At 38.5% G+C, this 17,496-nt stretch overlaps 3 long non-coding RNA genes across 3 annotated transcripts in view; 1 reads left to right on the top strand and 2 right to left on the bottom strand.

The window, feature by feature from the left end:
* LOC140604192 (uncharacterized) overlaps nucleotides 1–17,058 on the top strand; it is a 42,074-nt gene extending 25,016 nt beyond the window's left edge. Inside the window, exons 5-6 of the long non-coding RNA XR_012007215.1 lie at nucleotides 5,192–5,318; nucleotides 12,373–17,058. This is a non-coding gene — a long non-coding RNA (uncharacterized lncRNA). The remainder of the gene's footprint in view (nucleotides 1–5,191; nucleotides 5,319–12,372) is intronic.
* Nucleotides 305–3,869, bottom strand: LOC140604194 (uncharacterized). Its single transcript, XR_012007217.1, has 2 exons — nucleotides 3,680–3,869; nucleotides 305–462 (listed from the first exon to the last, which is right to left on the bottom strand). It is a non-coding gene; the product is annotated as an uncharacterized lncRNA (long non-coding RNA).
* LOC140604193 (uncharacterized) lies at nucleotides 12,154–17,309 on the bottom strand. The gene is made up of 2 exons (XR_012007216.1): nucleotides 17,167–17,309; nucleotides 12,154–12,493 (listed from the first exon to the last, which is right to left on the bottom strand). It is a non-coding gene; the product is annotated as an uncharacterized lncRNA (long non-coding RNA).
* Nucleotides 17,310–17,496: the final 187 nt, after the last annotated feature.

Genomic DNA, 17,496 nt, shown 5'->3' with positions numbered 1-17,496 from the left:
TAAATAAAACCTTTAAGAAAAAAAAAGAGGGAGAGAGAGTGAGCAAGTCAGGGAGGAGCAGGAAGAGAGAGAGAGAGAGAGAGAGAGAGAGAGAAGCAGACTCCCTGCTAAACAGGGAGTCCCATGAGGGGCTCCATTCTGGGACTCTGGGATCTTGACCTGAGCCAAAGGCAGATGTCCAACTGACTGCGCCACCCAGGTGTCCTGGAAATTTCACATTTCTAAAAACATGGATTCATAGCAGTCACATGACAAAAAAAGGACCAGGCAACAAAGCCAGTCATTGAAATTGAGTAGACGTGCATCGTTTCTATTTCTTTATCAGATAATTATCTTTGTTTTTATTTCCAAAGACTGTTTATAGAATAGTAGTAAAGGGGTAACAGCAGAGCTGGAACAGGGTTTCCTTTTGTCACGATTTTAGGGAAGTCAGTGCTGTCATCTCTGGCTTCCATAGTTTCTCTTTTGAAAGAAATGATAGAAGCATAGGATTAATCCAAGTTATAAGACTTAAGGAGATGTTGTTGGTAGAGAAATTTGAGGAAGGTCCAAAGCTCCTTGGAATACATACATCCAAGGATATATTCATTATATATAAACATAAGCATACAACAAAAATATATAAAACTATGCAACATATAGTAAGCATACAATATAAATATCTATAAATATATCTTGGGATATGTTTATTAAGTTTATCTACATATCTCTAGGCATACAAAAATGATAGGGTCCCAGTGATACAAAAATGGTAAGGCATAATCTCTGTCCTTGAAGATCTTAGAGATATGGGTCTTCTTCAGTTTTTTTTTCTTTTTCTTTTAAAGTAAGCTCCACACCCACCATGGGGCTTGAACTCACAACCTGAGATCAAGAGTTCCTGGCTCTATTGACTGAGCCAGCCAGGCACACCTGTGGGTCTTCTTATATAAACAAAAGGTGCTTATTTAAAAAAAAGCAAACAAAATATCTATTCATTTGGTTTCAGCTTCAACATTTTAAGGAAACATTAGTTAATTATGGTATAGTGTAAGCTTATTGAAACAGAGATCTAAAAATACAGTGGCCTAGGGATGCCTGGGTGGCTCAGTGGTTGAGCATCTGCCTTTGGCTCAAGTCGTGATCCTGGGGCCCTGAAATCAAGTTCCGCACTGGGCTCACCGCAGAGAGTCTGCTTCTTTCTCTGCCTGTGTCTCTGCCTCTCTTTCTGTGCCTCTCATGAGTAAATAAATAAAATCTTTAAAAAAATACAGTGACCTACAAAAAAGTGTCATTTTATCTCTTTCACCAAATAGTCCAGAAATAAGTGGTTTAGGGCTGGTAAAGAGGCTCTGCCATCTACAGCATGTGGCTCTGTCTCTGGGTCCAAGCTGGCTGTTGTTGCCTCCATCATCACTTTGTTTCCAGAATAGAATGAACAAGTTAAAAGCATGCCAATTTCTTTGAGGAAAAGACCTGGTAGTGGCGGAAATAACTTCTTATATTCCATTAATCAGATTTAGAAAAATTAATCCATTACACAATTAGCTGTAATAGTCTAGCTGGATGGCCTAGCAAAAACTTCATTGTCATTATTAAAGGTCTATCATCAGTCTCTGCTCTATGTGGTTAAGAGAGTTGACCACAGTTCTCTTGTTTTAGTAGCTCTAAGAAAAATATTCTTCAGGAACTAAACCTCCAGATTTTGAGAAAATACACTTCAGGAAAGTATTATAAACATCTTGAAGATGAAACCTTGGGTGACCCCATCTCATACAATGTGTTGTTTGATGATCAATGATATGTATCAAAACATTCTTGCTAATTTTTTAATTTGGGGAAGATATATACTCTTACAACTTATCTAATTATTTAAAGATTTGCTTTAAAATGATCTGGGAGTGGGTAGGTAAGGGAAGAAATGAGCATATGTAAAAAAATGAAACAAAATCGATCATGAGTTATTAACTGTTGAAACTTTTACATATGCTTTAACTTTTCTATATTACAAAGTTTGAAGAGTCAATAAATAATAATTGCTAGCATCCATTTAGGGAACTACATATTTTCGAATCTGTTGCAGAGGTATTATCTTCATAAGAATTAAGTTCCATAATAATTGTTAGCATTATTCTCTTCAATTTACCTTGAAGAACAGAAAACACAGAAGGGGTAAATGTTACAAAGGTATTTATGAAATTCAAAATGCGTATTAAAAAAGTTTAAAAGTCCTTGACAACATTCAACTTTAGTTTCATTACCCTCTTTCTTATATCCCTTTTTTAAAAAAAGATTTTATTTATTCATGAGATATACAGAGAGGAAGAGACATATAGGCCGAGGGAGAAGCAGGCTCCCCACAGGGAACCCAATGTGGGATTTGATCCCAGGAACAGGATCATGGCCTGAGCCAAAGACAGATGCTCAACCACTGAGCCACCCAGGTGTCCTTTTTTATATCTCATTTAATAAAATTATATCATGCAATATGAAAGCATGTGCTAGGAAGAGAATAATATAATCTCTTGGGTTCGAATGTGGTGTAGTATAAAGAGAAAGAACTTCAGAGTGAGAACTCTGTGGCTAAGATCTTGCTCTAGCTATGGGACTTAGGCCATGTCACTTAATTTCACTGCATCTCAGTTTTCAAATTTAACAAATGGGATTAATATCTAACTTGTAGGTTGCTTTGAGGATAAGTTCACAATAAATGTAAATGTTATTATTAATAAATAGATAGAAGTGCTTATTTTTTCCTTTATGGCTGAGGTTGCCAAAGTAGTACTTTAAAGAAAAGTACTCTCTTGGGGCGCCTGGGTGGCTCAGTTGGTTAAGTGTCTGACTCTTGGTTTATGCTCAGGTCATGATCTTAGGGTTGTGGGATAAGCCCTGAGTTGGGCTCTGTGCTCAGTGGGGCATCTGCTTGAAGATTGCCTCCCCCTACTGCTCCCCCACAACACACCCACTCTTTCTCTGTCTCAAATAAATAAATAAATAAATAAATAAATAAATAAATAAATAATCTTTTAAAAAATAACGAAAAATACTCTCCAATTTTCCTTTTAGTTTTGATAGAATTCTTTTTTTTTTTTTTTTTTTTTTTTTTTTTTTTTTTAGTTTTGATAGAATTCTTAAAGTGTTCACATCTAAAAAGATGCCTATGTGAACAATGAGAAGAAAAAAATTCCATCTGCAATGCATTACCTATTGGCCAGTAAAATAACAGTTAGGGAGAGCCTGTAGTAGACAGATGGATCTTGGAGAATGACAGTGGATTATTGCAAATTCAATTAGATAGTGATTCCAGTCATGGCTGCTATTCCAGATATGGTTTTGTTGCTAGAACAAATCAAAACTGAGCCCCTATACATAACCATTCTCTGAAAGGGATCTGTCACTAGCTGGGAACAGGCTTATTATGTTGGGCTACTTCCATTATGGGAAAATAATTTTGTTCTCACTGGAATAGGCACTTACTCTCTATATAGATTTTCCTTCTCTGTACATAAAGTTTATGTCAAAGTCACCATCCATAGATTTTTGTAGGGAATGGTTTATCTTCTGTCATGGTATTTCTCACAGCATCACCCTGTGAATCTTACCTTATCCCTCCTCATCCTGAAGCCACTGACTTCATAGAATCGTGGAATGGCTTTTTGAAGACTCATTTATGGTACCAGCTAAATGACATATGGCATACCTTGTGAAGCTGAGGCGACATCTTCCAAGATGCAGTATATGTTCCAAACCAGATGACAATATAGGTGGTGCTCTTTCTCCTACAGACAGAATTCATGGGAGTAGAAATGGGAATGACTCCTTTCATTATTATCCCTAGTGATCCACTAGCAAACTTTTTGCTTCTTATCCTTATGACTTTGGTTCTGTGAGTATGCAGGTCTCAGTTCCAAAGGGAGGAATGCTTCCACCAGAAGACACAATAATGGTGGAAGCTGAGACTGCTACCTGGTCACTTTAGGCTCCTCATGCTGATGAATCAACAAGCAAAGCAGATGGTTACTGTTCTTGGTGTGGTGATTAATCCTAGCCACCAAGGGGAAATTGGGTTACTACTGCCCAGTGGGGATAAGGAAGAGCATGTTTGGATTGTGTAAGATTTCTCAAAGTGCTATTACTACTCCCACATCCTGTGATTTAAGCCAAGGGAGAAACTACAACAAACTAGTTCAGATAAAACTAATGGATCATGCCCTTCAGAGATGAAGGTTAGGTCACCCTACCAGGTAAGGAACCATGACAAGATAAGGAGTTTGCTGAGGCAAAGAACTATGGAATTGATAGTAGTTATAAATACCAGCTATAACCAACTATGTGACCAGGAATAAAAATGAGGACAATCATAGTTATAACTATTATACTGAAAAAATTACCCTAGCCACATCAGTGATTATACAAACTTCTGACTGCTTTACAGCATTTACCTACTATTTGAGTTTATTGTGGAATTTCCATTTCTAAAAGGAAAAGAATTTCTTAAAAGTCTACTTTTCTTCCATTACCTACAAGCATATTATATAATATTAAATAAATCAATTAAGTGCTGTTCACTAAAGGTTTTAATATTTTACTTATTCAAAATTAGTACAACAAAGTACTGCTGAGGGAATGATGACTTCCTGTTAGCTACCACAGGAAGATATTCCTAAGCAGTATTCATCACTTTATATTCTAGTTATTTGTTCACTGATATAGTTCCCAGGCTAGACTATAAATTCCATATAGGGATGTTTTTTCTTCATTTTATATGTAGTACCCAGCTCATGCCCAGGCCCTAGAAATAATCCATCTGGGGGAAAAATGTTTTCAGTAAGTGTGGTCATATAGTTGATTAGAATCAACTAATGTTACATGTATATAGATAAGTCTAAAGTGACTACAAATTGATCACTGTAAGTAAACATCCTTGTATTCTTTAAGAAAGAGGAAATGAAAATAATTTTGGAATCAGAAATATGGGAGTTTGAATGCTGTCTTTGCAATTTGTTAGTTATTAAGAATTGGGCACCTTAGTCTCTCAGAGTCTCCATTTCCTCTTTCACAAAATAAGGTAACATGTTGCAGGATGTTATGAGGATTGGAGATAATATATGGACCTGATACAGTGCTTAACTCAGAGTAAGTGGTCAATAAAAGATAGATCTATCTATCTATCTATCTATCTATCTATCTATCTATCATCTATCTATTTCAGAGAGAGAGAGCTTGCATGCAAGTGGGACGGGTAGAAGGAGAAGCAGACTCCCTGCTGAGCTGGATCCCAGAACCCCAGGATCATGACCTGAATTGAAGGCAGATGCTTAACTGACTGAGCCATCCAGGTGCCCTAAAGATAGTGCTCTTATTATTTATTACATGTGTCCAGAAGAAATTAAACAACTCTTTGTATAAACTACTAACATTTCTGAATTAGTATTTTGAGCTTACTAGAATTATTTAGAAAACAAAAACCAGTTTATAACATTCTGCCTCATAGCTGGAATTGTTTTAGAAACTTCGTTTTTTTTTTTTTTTTCTTAAAGATTTTCTTTATTTATTCATGAGAGAGACACAGAGAGAGAGAGAGAGAGAGAGGCAGAGACACAGGCAGAGGGAAAAGCAGGCTCCACGCAGGCTCCACGCAGGGAGCCCGATGTGGGACTCGATCCTGGGTCTCCAGGATCACACCATGGGCCGAAGGCAGGCACCAAACTGCTGAGCCACCTGGGCTGCCCTGTTTTAGAAACTCTGAATACTCTTATTAACTCTGGGAAATTCCCTTACACTTGGGGTTTTGAGAAATTTTCATGTATCAACTTGGTATCTCAACACCTATCCTAACAATATCACAGAATTATCAGAAGAATCAAATACGCAAATAAGTTTTATAGACTATAAAGTACTGAACAAATGCTAATTATTGTTTTTGTATCTTTGACCTGAGTTCTTTAACCATAATCATGAGAACATTTTTCTGTCATCGCACTATCATAACAATGCTTTTTTAAAAAAAGATTTTAATTAATTAATTAATTAATTAATTAATTTATTTATTTATTCATGATAGACATAGAAAGAGAGAGAGGCAGAGACACAGGAGGAGGGAGAAGCAGGCTCCATACCAGGAGCCGAACGTGGGACTCGATCCCGGGATTCCAGGATCGCACCCTGGGTCAAAGGCGTGCCAAACCGCTGAGCCACCCAGGGGTCCTCCATAACAATGCTTTTTATCTTCTTGTCCATTTCCTAAAGAAAAATCAGAGCTGAAACTTGCCACTGGATTCACAAAGCTATCATGAGGCCCAATGACTTAGTGTTTTACAAATTCATAAAACTCATCCTTAGAGATATATACTGCAACTGCCAAAAGAAGTTTTAAAAGCAAAGTGCTATATATCATTTTGCACTCATCAACATACTCTGCTGTTGAAAACCCACTGTTGTTTAAGTAAACTTAGAAACTTTAAAAAAGTCAATAGCACATTTCATGAGGTACCTAATGTGCCATTGACTCTCCCCATAACCTCTGCCTTAGAGACTTTAAAGCAAGAGCCTTGTATAAACAAACCAAGATAGCCCTAGGCAAATAGGGACAATGACTTTGTGTGTTTATGTGAGGTGGGGGTAGCCTTTTTGTTTTTTTTTTTTAATGTGGCTTCTCAGCTAGCAGTTTGTACATTTAGCTGCATACCAGAATTGCTCAAGAATTCACCCCAGTTCTATTGAGACAAAATAATATAAGGAGGAGCCCTAGAACCAGTATTTTGAACAAATTCCAGGTCCTTCGTATGCAATCCACTAAGCATCTCTGTGGACCACTGGCAAACTGACTTATCTTGCCTCAGTGTTGCTTTTCTCTTCTCCACTTTTAGTGCTCTTTCCTTTGCTAGTGGTTCTTTACTTTCCAGGGTCCCCAATGTTGGAATAAAATCCATTTGATATGTCATTAACACCCTAGTGTGGCTTAGTTTAATGTGCCATTTCTTCAGAAATGCTAATAGTGTGATTTGAGACTCTATGATAGCTTGGGGCAGGGGTGGTTAAGGGTGGAGAAGCTTTGCTTCCTGGCCCCCAAAATGACATTACTTAGGGAATAGCTTCCTTTAAAGTCAATCTTCCCTTTAAAAGCAAAGCAAAACAAAACAAACAAAAAACCCAGCCCTCCCATAAAGTCAATCCTACATATAAATCACTACACAGGAGTGAATTTTAGGAAGAGAGTGAGTGAAAATGAAGTCAATAGAAAATCTGAATAGCACCTGGAATTTTGACTTGCAGGGCCCTACAAAGCTTGCTGTTTTTCTTTTTTTTTTTTAATTAGAGCAAATGTTTGTGGCCTTTCTTAGGAAATAGTGGATTGTTCTCACCTAAATTATTTTACATGGGACGGATCCTCACTTGGCAGAGATGCTGTGAAGGGGGCTCAAACATGAATCAGAATCTCTCAATAACCTTAGCATTTTTTTCTATCTCAAAGATTTTATGTTCTCTGATATAGCAAAAATTATTATTTTTTTTTGGTTTGATGTTTCCCCAGTTTGTAACAAGTAGGATTAAAGCCTTTGCTTTTTTTTTTTTTTTTAAGATTTTATTTATTTATTCATGAGAGACACAGAAAGAGAGAGAGAGGGGCAGAGACATAGGCAGAGGGAGAAGCAGGCTCCATGAAGTGAGCCTGATGTGGGACTCCATCCCAGGTCTCCAGGATCAGGCCCTGGGCCGAGGCGGCGCTAAACCACTGAGCCACCCGGGCTGCCCAAAGCCTTTACTTTTGATACGTGTCAGCTCTTTTATTTACTTATTTATTTTTTTAAATATTTTTTTCTTTATTTATTTATGATAGTCACACAGAGAGAGAGAGAGAGAGAGGCAGAGGGAGAAGCAGGCTCCATGCACCGGGAGCCCGACGTGGGATTCGATCCCGGGTCTCCAGGATCGCGCCCTGGGCCAAAGGCAGGCGCCAAACCGCTGCGCCACCCAGGGATCCCGTGTCAGCTCTTTTAGTTTGACCTTTACCTAGCAGCCCATGTCCAGAGCTTCCATAAGGCTTACAGAGGACACTTTCAGGAAAGTAGGATTTCCATCATTAGTCCAAATAGCTCTTGAAATTGTTCTATAGTCTAGACACTCCTTTTTAATCCTGTGAATTATTGCATTAGTTCCACAACTACCTCTCATCTCTTGTTCTCCTCCAACCTATGGTCAAAGTCCAATTTCTTTTTTTTTTTTTTTCAATTTCAATTTCATTTTTAATTTTTATTTTTAAAAAAAGATTTTATTTATTCATGAGAGACACAGAGAGAGAGAGAGAGAGGCAGAGACACAGGCAGAGGAAGAAGCAGACTCCATGCAGGGAGCCCGATGCGGAACTTGGGTCTCCAGGATCACACCCTGGGCTGAAGGCAGTGCTAAACCACTGAGCCACCTGGGCTGCCCTCAATTCTATTTTTAAAAAATTTTATTTAAATTCAATTTGCCAACATATAGTATTCAGAATCCAATTTCTAAATGCAAATGTGTTTATATCATTTTCCTACTTCAGTGGGTACCCCATTATCTTCCATATAAAGTTCAAGTTCCTTACAATGTGTATATCAGGCTTTTTAATGATCTGATTTCTATTAGTCTTTTCAAAATTCCCATTTAAAAAAAAAACAAAATTCCCATTATATTAGTATTGCTACCACAAACCATTTGCAATTCCTTGAATTCTCTAAGTCCTTTTATGGCTCTGAGGTTGTATAAAAACTGTTCTTCTGCCTAGGACAGCATTCCCTTCTTCATTTTGCTAATCTTTATTGTGTTCTTCAAGACCCAACTTTGGTGTCAACCCACTTCAAATAGTCTTTGATTCAAAAAGACTGTGAGAGGTCCCTCTTTTGAAGTCCAGTGGTATCCAGATATACCTCATTATAGTAGTAATTGCAATGTGTTAATTGCAATTGCTATTGATTTTTTTTCTTTTTTAAAGATTTTATTTATTTATTCATGAGAGACACACACAGAGAGAGAAGAAGAGACTCAGGCAGAGGGAGAAGCAGGCTCCATGCAGGGAGCCCTACGTGAGACTCAATCCCAGGTCTCCAGTATTATGCCCTGGGCCGAAGGCGGCGCTAAACCGCTGAGCCACCCGGGCTGCCTGCTATTGATTTTCTTATCCATATTCCTTACTAAAATGTAAGAACCTTGAAAGTAGGGATTATTTTCATTATATATTTCTCAGTGTCTAGTACAAAGAATGCATTAGAAAATATTTCCAAAAATAATGACTCTCAGGATAGAGGGCTCCTAATTTCATGATCTTACCAAATCATAAGGTCAGATTCATGGTCAACATTCAAGATAACTGATAACAATAGAAATTGTTATGAGTGGGGGGAAAAAAAAAACTACAACCAATAACTGTAGGGTAATATCTCAAAGGGCCAGACCATACTGGGGGAGGGGACATATTGAAACACAGTCCATCATACACATTCTGAATGGAGAGGAGTCTTAGAAGCTCACAGAGATGTGAGCAGAATAGGAGTGGAGTTGGGGGCCAGGGAGAGGGTTGTGGAAATGCAATTTTGTGAGTTTTTCTAGGGATAGCTCAGACTTAGACTCCCTACAATGCCATGTTCTTATCTGAAGGAAAAAAATCTAGAAAGCAGGCCCCATAGATTGCAGTTAGCCCTTTTTTCTCTTGAAATCTTTAGGACTAATTTGTGGTTACAGTAATAGGTGAAATAATTTTCATAATTAAACCGTATAAATGCGGTTTAACAAGTAATCAGAATGGAATTATAAACTAGGTGAATCATTTCCTATGCCATCCTACAAATATAATAATGGTATTATATTACTTTAACTAACCTCAGGGATGCCTGGGTAGCTCAGCAATTGGGCGTCTGCCTTTGGCTCAGGGCATGATCCCAGGATCCGGGATCGAGTCCCACATCTGGCTCCTTGCGGGAAGCCTGCTGCTCCCTCTTCCTGTGTCTCTGCCTCTCTTTGTGTCTCTCATGAATAAATAAATAAAATACTTTTTAAAAAAGTAACCTCAACATGGATTAGGCACCATATGTATACTTCTAGTAGCCTCTGGTAAATGTTTGTAGTAAATCAAGTCTAAAAACAAATTAAAAACACATATGAATATTAGTAGAAAACATAGGTTCTTTTTTTTTTAAAGATATATTTATTTATTTATTCATGAGAGACACACAGAGAGAGAGAGGCAGAGACACATGCAGAGAGAGAAGCAGGCTCCATGCAGGGACCCGGATAGGGGACTCAATCCTGGGACTCCAGGATCACGCCCTGAGCCAAAGGTAGATAGATGCTCAACCGCTGAGCCACCCAGGCGTCCCAAAACACAAGTTCCTATATTTAATGGAAAAATGTCCTAGCCAATGTCCAATTTACTATTGGCTTTTTAAAAAATTTTTGTCACTTTTTTGGCCAAAAGGAAGTGTTATTTATAAAACCAGCACTATATTCTTTAATCCATTAACATATGTATATACATATATATGTGCATATAAATAAAACTAGTCTACTGATTTTAATTCAATATATACTTATTGGATACTGATTATGAGCCAAAAACTGTGTAGGTAGGCTATTCACCTATATGTGTTTTACACACACACACACACACACACACATATATACATATATCATATAGATACGTGGGTAGATATAAAGATTTTAGTATGCTAAAGAGCTTTGTTTTAAATGTAATAGGGAAGGGATGCCTGGGTGGCTCAGCGGTTAAGCATCTGCCTTAGGCTCAGGGCATGATCCCAGAGTCCCTGGATGAAGTCCCACATTGCGCTTCCTACACGGAGCCTGCCTCTCCCTCTGCCTGTGTCTCTGCCTCTCTCTGTGTCTCTCATGAATAAATAAATAAAATCTTTAAAAAATGTAATGGGGAAAATAGACTAAATATAGTATATACTTCCAAGATCTTTTTACAGTGATGATTCTCATTTCCATGATGTCCTTCAGAACAGTGGGTATACATCTTCCTAGACCCTAAGATATACTTGGATGGCCCTCTTAGAGTTTAACCTTTAGCTCTGTGTTTTCTAATTCCATAGAGTTTGTTCCAGGGAAATTTATTTTTCCAGGGAGGAAGCTGCCTTAAACCCTTAGATACAACTGGTGCAGCCACTGTGCAAAACAGTATGGAGGTTCCTCAAAAAATTAAAAATATAATACCATGTGATCCAGTAATTCCACAACTAGGTATTTACCCAAAGAAAATGAATACATTGATTTGAAAAGATATATGAACCATGCATCCCTATGTTTATTGCAGCATTATACATAAGAGCTGAGAGATGGAAGCAGCTCAAGTACCCATCAACAGATGAATAGATAGGGATCCCTGGGTGGCGCAGCGGTTTGGCGCCTGCCTTTGGCCCAGGGCGCGATCCTGGAGACCCGGGATCGAATCCCACATCAGGCTCCCGGTGCATGGAGCCTGCTTCTCCCTCTGCCTATGTCTCTGCCCCTCTCTCTCTCTCTCTCTCTCTCTGTGACTATCATAAATAAATAAAAATTAAAAAAAAAAACAGATGAATAGATAGATGTGGTGACTATATACAATGGAATATTACTCAGCCATAAAAAAGAATGAGATCTTGCTATCTGTAGCAATGTGGATGGATCTAAAGGGTATTATGCTAAGTGAAATAAGTCAGTCAGAAAGATGGTTTCACTCACATGTGGAATTTAAGAAACAAAACAAATGAACTGACTGAAAAAGGCAAACAAAAAACCAAACTCTTAATTATAGAGAACAAACTGCTGGTTACTAGAGAGGAGGTGGGTCGGGGGGGTGGGTGAAATAGGTGCAGGGGATTAAGGATACACTTACTGTGATTAGTGCTAAGTAACGCATAGAATTGTTGAATCACTATATCATATACCTGCAGCTAGTATAACACTGTACATTAGTTATTCTGGAATTTAAAAAACAAATTTAGATCCTTAGATACATTACCCACAAGTAAATACTGAAGTGATTTTATGTCAATTACATTTCAATTAAAAACAAATGCCGATGTAGAACTAGAGGGAAGAAACAAAATACAATAACCATTTCCTTTAACAGTACCTAAGAAAATGAAAATACATCACTTATCAGGTTCTTCCTAAGCGCCAGATACCTCATGGTGGTAGTTAATGTGGTAGTTAATATTACCTTTATTTTTATAATTTAGGAAAGCAAAAGGTCAAAGATTGAGTAATGACCAAATTACACAGCTTGACAGTGACCTAGCTAGAATTTTTTGAGAATATGACTCTGAAGTCTTATGTTTTTCCTAATTTGCATGGCTTTTTTCTGTGTCCTTTGTTTCTTGTGACAAGGATCTCATTTGTCTCTTGCATTTCCTTTTCCTTTAGCTCTCGATTTAGGAATACACTGGCTTCAGAACACCCTTTCTTAGCAGGTGGAAAACTTGTCAAAATCCCAAGTACAGCGGAATTACCAAATTTAGAAGTGAGGAAACTGCACCGACCATCTCTGAAGGGAAACACAAGAACCGTATATTTGAGAACTGAATGACTGGAGGACAGTGCGAAGAGGCAAACCTTACTCTGTGTTTGTGTGTCCATGTGTGTATGGATAATCTTGCATGGCTTGACTTTTTTTTGACACTATGTTCACATATTACCTATTTAAATTTGTTTTTAAGGATTTTATTTACTTATTTGAGAGAGAGAGAGAGAGAGAGAGAGAGAGAGATAAGTGAGTGGGAAGGAGTAGAGGGGGAGGGAGAGGGAGAAAACATCTGAAGCTGACTCCACACTGCCTGGGAGCCCAGCGTGGGGCTCAATCTCAGGACCGCAGGATCATGACCTGAGCCAAAACCAAGAGTGGGATACTGAACTGACTTAGCCACCCAGGCGCCCCCATGTACTACCTATTTTAAAGAGATAGTTATTTGGAATAATGCCTATTAACAAAGGCTACTTGGTTACTTTGCATCTTGTGTTGATGTTCAGAGACTCGGGCTCTGGTTGCACCCTAGCTTCTGCCCTCCAAGGAAAAGTTAGTTGAAGTGACTACTTTTTAATTAGCTGACTAGTAAAAACCATTACCACCTTATCTTTGTAAATATGGCCAGAGGATGCTCTAGCCCATCATTCCACTTTCTAAATATCCTCAATGTGAGCTTTACACAGTAGTACCATCTCAGCATTCACAAAGAATTTAGTTTGGTGACCCCCTCATCTATCTGGATAAATTGGTTCCTGGTAATAACTATGTTTGATAATGAATTCTGAGAATTCCCTCGGGAATAGAGTTCATATTTTCCAGTCTTGTTCATATTTGTCACAGGCAAAATGTGTTATTATTAATATAAATCATACTTTTATTTTTATTTATATTACTATGTCTTGATAGTACATTTCATTTAATTTAAATAACAAATCAGTGGGCAGCCTGGGTGGCTCAGTGGTTTAGCACCGCCTTCAGTCCAGGGCCTGATCCTGGAGACCCTGGATTGAGTCCCACGTTGGGCTCCCTGCGTGGAGCCTGCTTCTCCCTCTGCCTATGTCTCTGCCTCTCTCTCTCTCTCCTCTCTGTGTATTCTCATGAATAAATAAATAAAATCTTTAAAAAATAAAAATAAATAACAAATCAGCTACTCTCTTTCCTAGAGACCTACCTAAATTTCAACAAGCTAACTTTAACAAGTGAAGAAGCTTCAGTATATAGAAGTTCATTAGTCTGTCATGTGTTGATCATAAACAGGTACATTATATTCCTTCGCAGAATGATTTTCCAGATGCAATTATGGGAAAGAAATAAACACTGGTTAGTATGGACTTGTTAGTAGTGAATATAAGTCAGTTGACAAAGCTAACCTAAGAAACACATCACTGCAGCAAAAAACAGTGGATCAATTTTCCTTGTCAGATAAAAGAATGAAGCAGTGATAGTGGTGATAAAAAGCACCTCTTTGTCTTTCCTTGGAAGTAACTTTCTTGAAGTTCTCTTGCATCTACTCAATGCAATAAATTTCTTCCTTTAATCTTGGATGATGAATAGCACCTTAATCACAGGTTACACAAATGGGCACCATTTCTTTAGGGTACTTCACTTCCATTCCTTTTCCTTTTGCCACCCTAGGCTTATTGACATCCATGGTTCATGATTTTTTTGTTCCTTTCAAATGCAAAGAAGGCTGTGGGGTGAGACCTTTAGGATTAACTCAACTTCATTGCATATCAGAAGAAAAGTATGTTCATCTCCAAGAATTGAGGGGCACTGACAATAAAAGGTGTTCCTTCACTTTTTTCTTAGTAATCAGAACAATCAGATCCTTCCAGGTCCTCTCCCAGCTCACAATAATGTGCTATTTAGAGCTAAGAGGACTTGTTTTGAAAATTCTTTCGTAGCAATGGGAATTGTTTTTCTCAGTCCCTCTCCTTACTTTCTCCCAAATCTCCAGTGTTTCCTTCCACCGATTAAGACTAGCTCAACCTCATAAATTCTTGTCAGAGAAGAAGGTTAACACTGTCAGTACTACTCTGTACAGTACTGTAGTAAGTACCACAAGAGCAATATGCTTTATGGTTACTTAGAGAAACCGCGGAGCTCTCTCCTATACAGAGCTCATGTCTGCACCTGAGCTTTGATACCTATCCTCTTTCACCCTTCTAGCAACCCAGATATCAATTGTGTCTATTTTCTCTTGATCACTCAATTAAATCCTTAGTAATTGAATCCTCTCCCAACATCATCTCAATATGCTCTAATCTACCCTAATTTAATCCAAACAAAGCAAAACAAAATCCACTTCTGACATATACTTACTGCCTTATCCCTTTCTCACCTACAAAATCAAACTTATTTTGCACTTCTATCTCCATTTCCTCACCCCTGCTTTATTGTGGCCTCTGCTACCACTACCCCAGACGACTGTAGACAAGATTACTGAAGGCTTCCCATGTCACTAAATCCAAGACGCTTTCTCCTATTCTCCTCTCACTTGACAAGTAAGTAATGATCTTAGTAAGGACTTGACACTGGTAGGTACTCCCTACCTCCTTCCGGAGAAACACTGTTGGCTTTCATTAATCTGCTCTTAATTCTCTTACTGATCCTTCTCGCTCTTCTTGCAAGTTCATTTTCCTCTACAGAGCATTCGTTGTTGTAGCACCTCACTTGTTTCTAGGCCTTTTCACTCTAACCTTGGTCCTAGCAATCTCATCCAAACCAGCAGCTTCGGTTATACTGACAACTCCCAAGCAAATATTTCCAGGACAGTCTTCTCTGGCTTAACGGAAAATGGGGTTCGTTGGCTTCCAATATTTCTAATCTCTAAACTTTCCCGGGGATGAAAAGTCATCCCCATCCAGCTCTCCCAACTCCAAATAACACAATTACAGAAAACACTACCTCTCTAATCTGGCCTCAAATCCTATTGATTTCACTTCCTAAAATCTCAATCTTCCCTCTTCATCTCCATTGTCACCACCCCAGTCTCTCCAAATTTTTTTGTCCAAGAATCTTTTTGTTTCCATAATAAAAGTTTAACTAGCCCTAGTAAACAGAGCTGTACTTGTTTGGGTTAAAATAATATTTAATACAACTTTTAAAACCTTTTCATAAGTTATTAGTTTTAATTTAAAAAACTAGTTCTTCTCGTTCTATAATCTAGACATATGTAAATCTAAACATCACTTTGATATTTGGTCTGTAAGCCTGTTATTATACTTGACTGGACAGGGCATAGCATCATGCCTGGAACACAAAGAGCACTGAATAAATAAATGTTTTAGGTAAATGGGTAATTGTCCAAAATTAGTTTCTTTTTTCCCTTTATATTCTCCCAACTTCCTCTAGGTAAAAAATTGAAGCTTCCCATTTTAATGCTTTGGTGTAGACTCCTGATTATAATCCGCAAGATTTCATTCTATGTATTTAGGTTGCTAATCCATTCAGATTTGCATATTACGGATGATGGCTTCAGCTATTACGAAAATGAAGGCAAGGGTACATATGGGCAGAATCTCTAGCACATTCACAGATTATGATTTATAGTGATAATCCGTTATGACGGGCTAACCCATTTTCCTGCTTGAAACGGAGAGTTAAGAAAAAAAATCTCTAGGATTCCTAAATCTTGCAGATGAGGAAGTCTTTTCTTGGATACTCTAAATCCATAGAGCCAAGTTAATCAGGTTTTATTTATTTATTTTTTTCCCCTGTTCTTTTCTTTTTTGGTGGGGAAAGGGTTTTCTGGGAAATACTGAGCTTTCCTTTTATTTTATTTTTTAAATTTTTATTTATTTGTGATAGTCACAGAGAGAGAGAGAGAGGCAGAGACACAGGCAGAGGGAGAAGCAGGCTCCATGCACCGGGAGCCCGACGTGGGACTCGATCCCGGGTCTCCAGGATCACGCCCTGGGCCAAAGGCAGGCGCTAAACCGCTGCGCCCCCAAGGAACCCCTGAGCTTTCCTTTTAATAAAAGTAGGCCAGAGTAAACAACTCAAATTTTAAACAATCTTCTTGAATACTTCAGAACAGTTAATCCAAGAATCATCGTGGTGTTTGTTTTTTTTTTTTTTTTAAGTCCTGATCAGTTTAGGATGACAGTGAAAGGATGACTGACGTGATATTTGGGATTTGCTTTAAAATATTGCAGCATGTGGACCATGTTTTTTTTTTGTTTGTTTGTTTGTTTTCTCTTGTGCGTGTGTGGCAGTTTTAAGTCATTAGTTTTTAAAATCGGTACTTTTTAATGGAAACCACTTGACCAAAAATCTGTCACGGAATTTCGAGACCCATTAAAACAAAAGTTTAATGAGAAAAAAAAAAGAGAAAAGTGTTTGCGGGGTGGTGATGGTGGTGACGGATACGAGACAGAAAAACGATGATTTCTGAAACTCTAGGACTTCACTGCACTTCGAAATTTTCATGAATAACAAGTTTTAGACGGGGGGTGGGGGTGAATGCGTGACGGGCACTGGGGGTTATTCTGTATGTTGGTGAACTGAACACCAATAAAAAATAAATTAAAAAAAATAAGAATAAAATAAAAAGTCTTAGAATTTTCAGCTTGTCCTATCTTCCCCCTCAGCGCTCCGTTTTTTGCTTATTCATCGGAGACGGATCCTGCTCTCAGAAAGAGGAAAACTGCACAACCGGTCTTTCTGCAAAACTCGCGAACACACTAACTTACCGGAGGAGGCTTTATTTTTTGCTGCACGCGGAGTCAGCATAGAAGTCTGTGTTTCAGAAAAAAAAAGAAAAAAAAAATTAAAAAAAAAATAAATAAATAAAAAAAAAAGAAGTCTGTATTTCACCTTAAAACAAAGAGAGGCGGCCTCCCCACAGGCCTCGAGTCCGCGGCCGCCGTCCAGCCTCCCGAGGCCGAGGGCCGCGCCGCCTCCACAGCCCGCCCTTCCGCGCCTCACGGGACGGCGCCCGCGTCGCTGCCCCCGGCGCGCCCCGCCCCGGGCCCCTCAGGGCCTCAGTTTCCTGCCGGGGGAAGACGAGCGGCGCCCCCCAC

The sequence above is a fragment of the Canis lupus genome, chromosome 14 (assembly GCF_048164855.1).
Source record: "Canis lupus baileyi chromosome 14, mCanLup2.hap1, whole genome shotgun sequence".
Taxonomy (NCBI): domain Eukaryota; kingdom Metazoa; phylum Chordata; class Mammalia; order Carnivora; family Canidae; genus Canis; species Canis lupus.
Note: the sequence above shows the minus strand (reverse complement) of the source record. Positions and strands in the feature narration are given on the sequence as shown.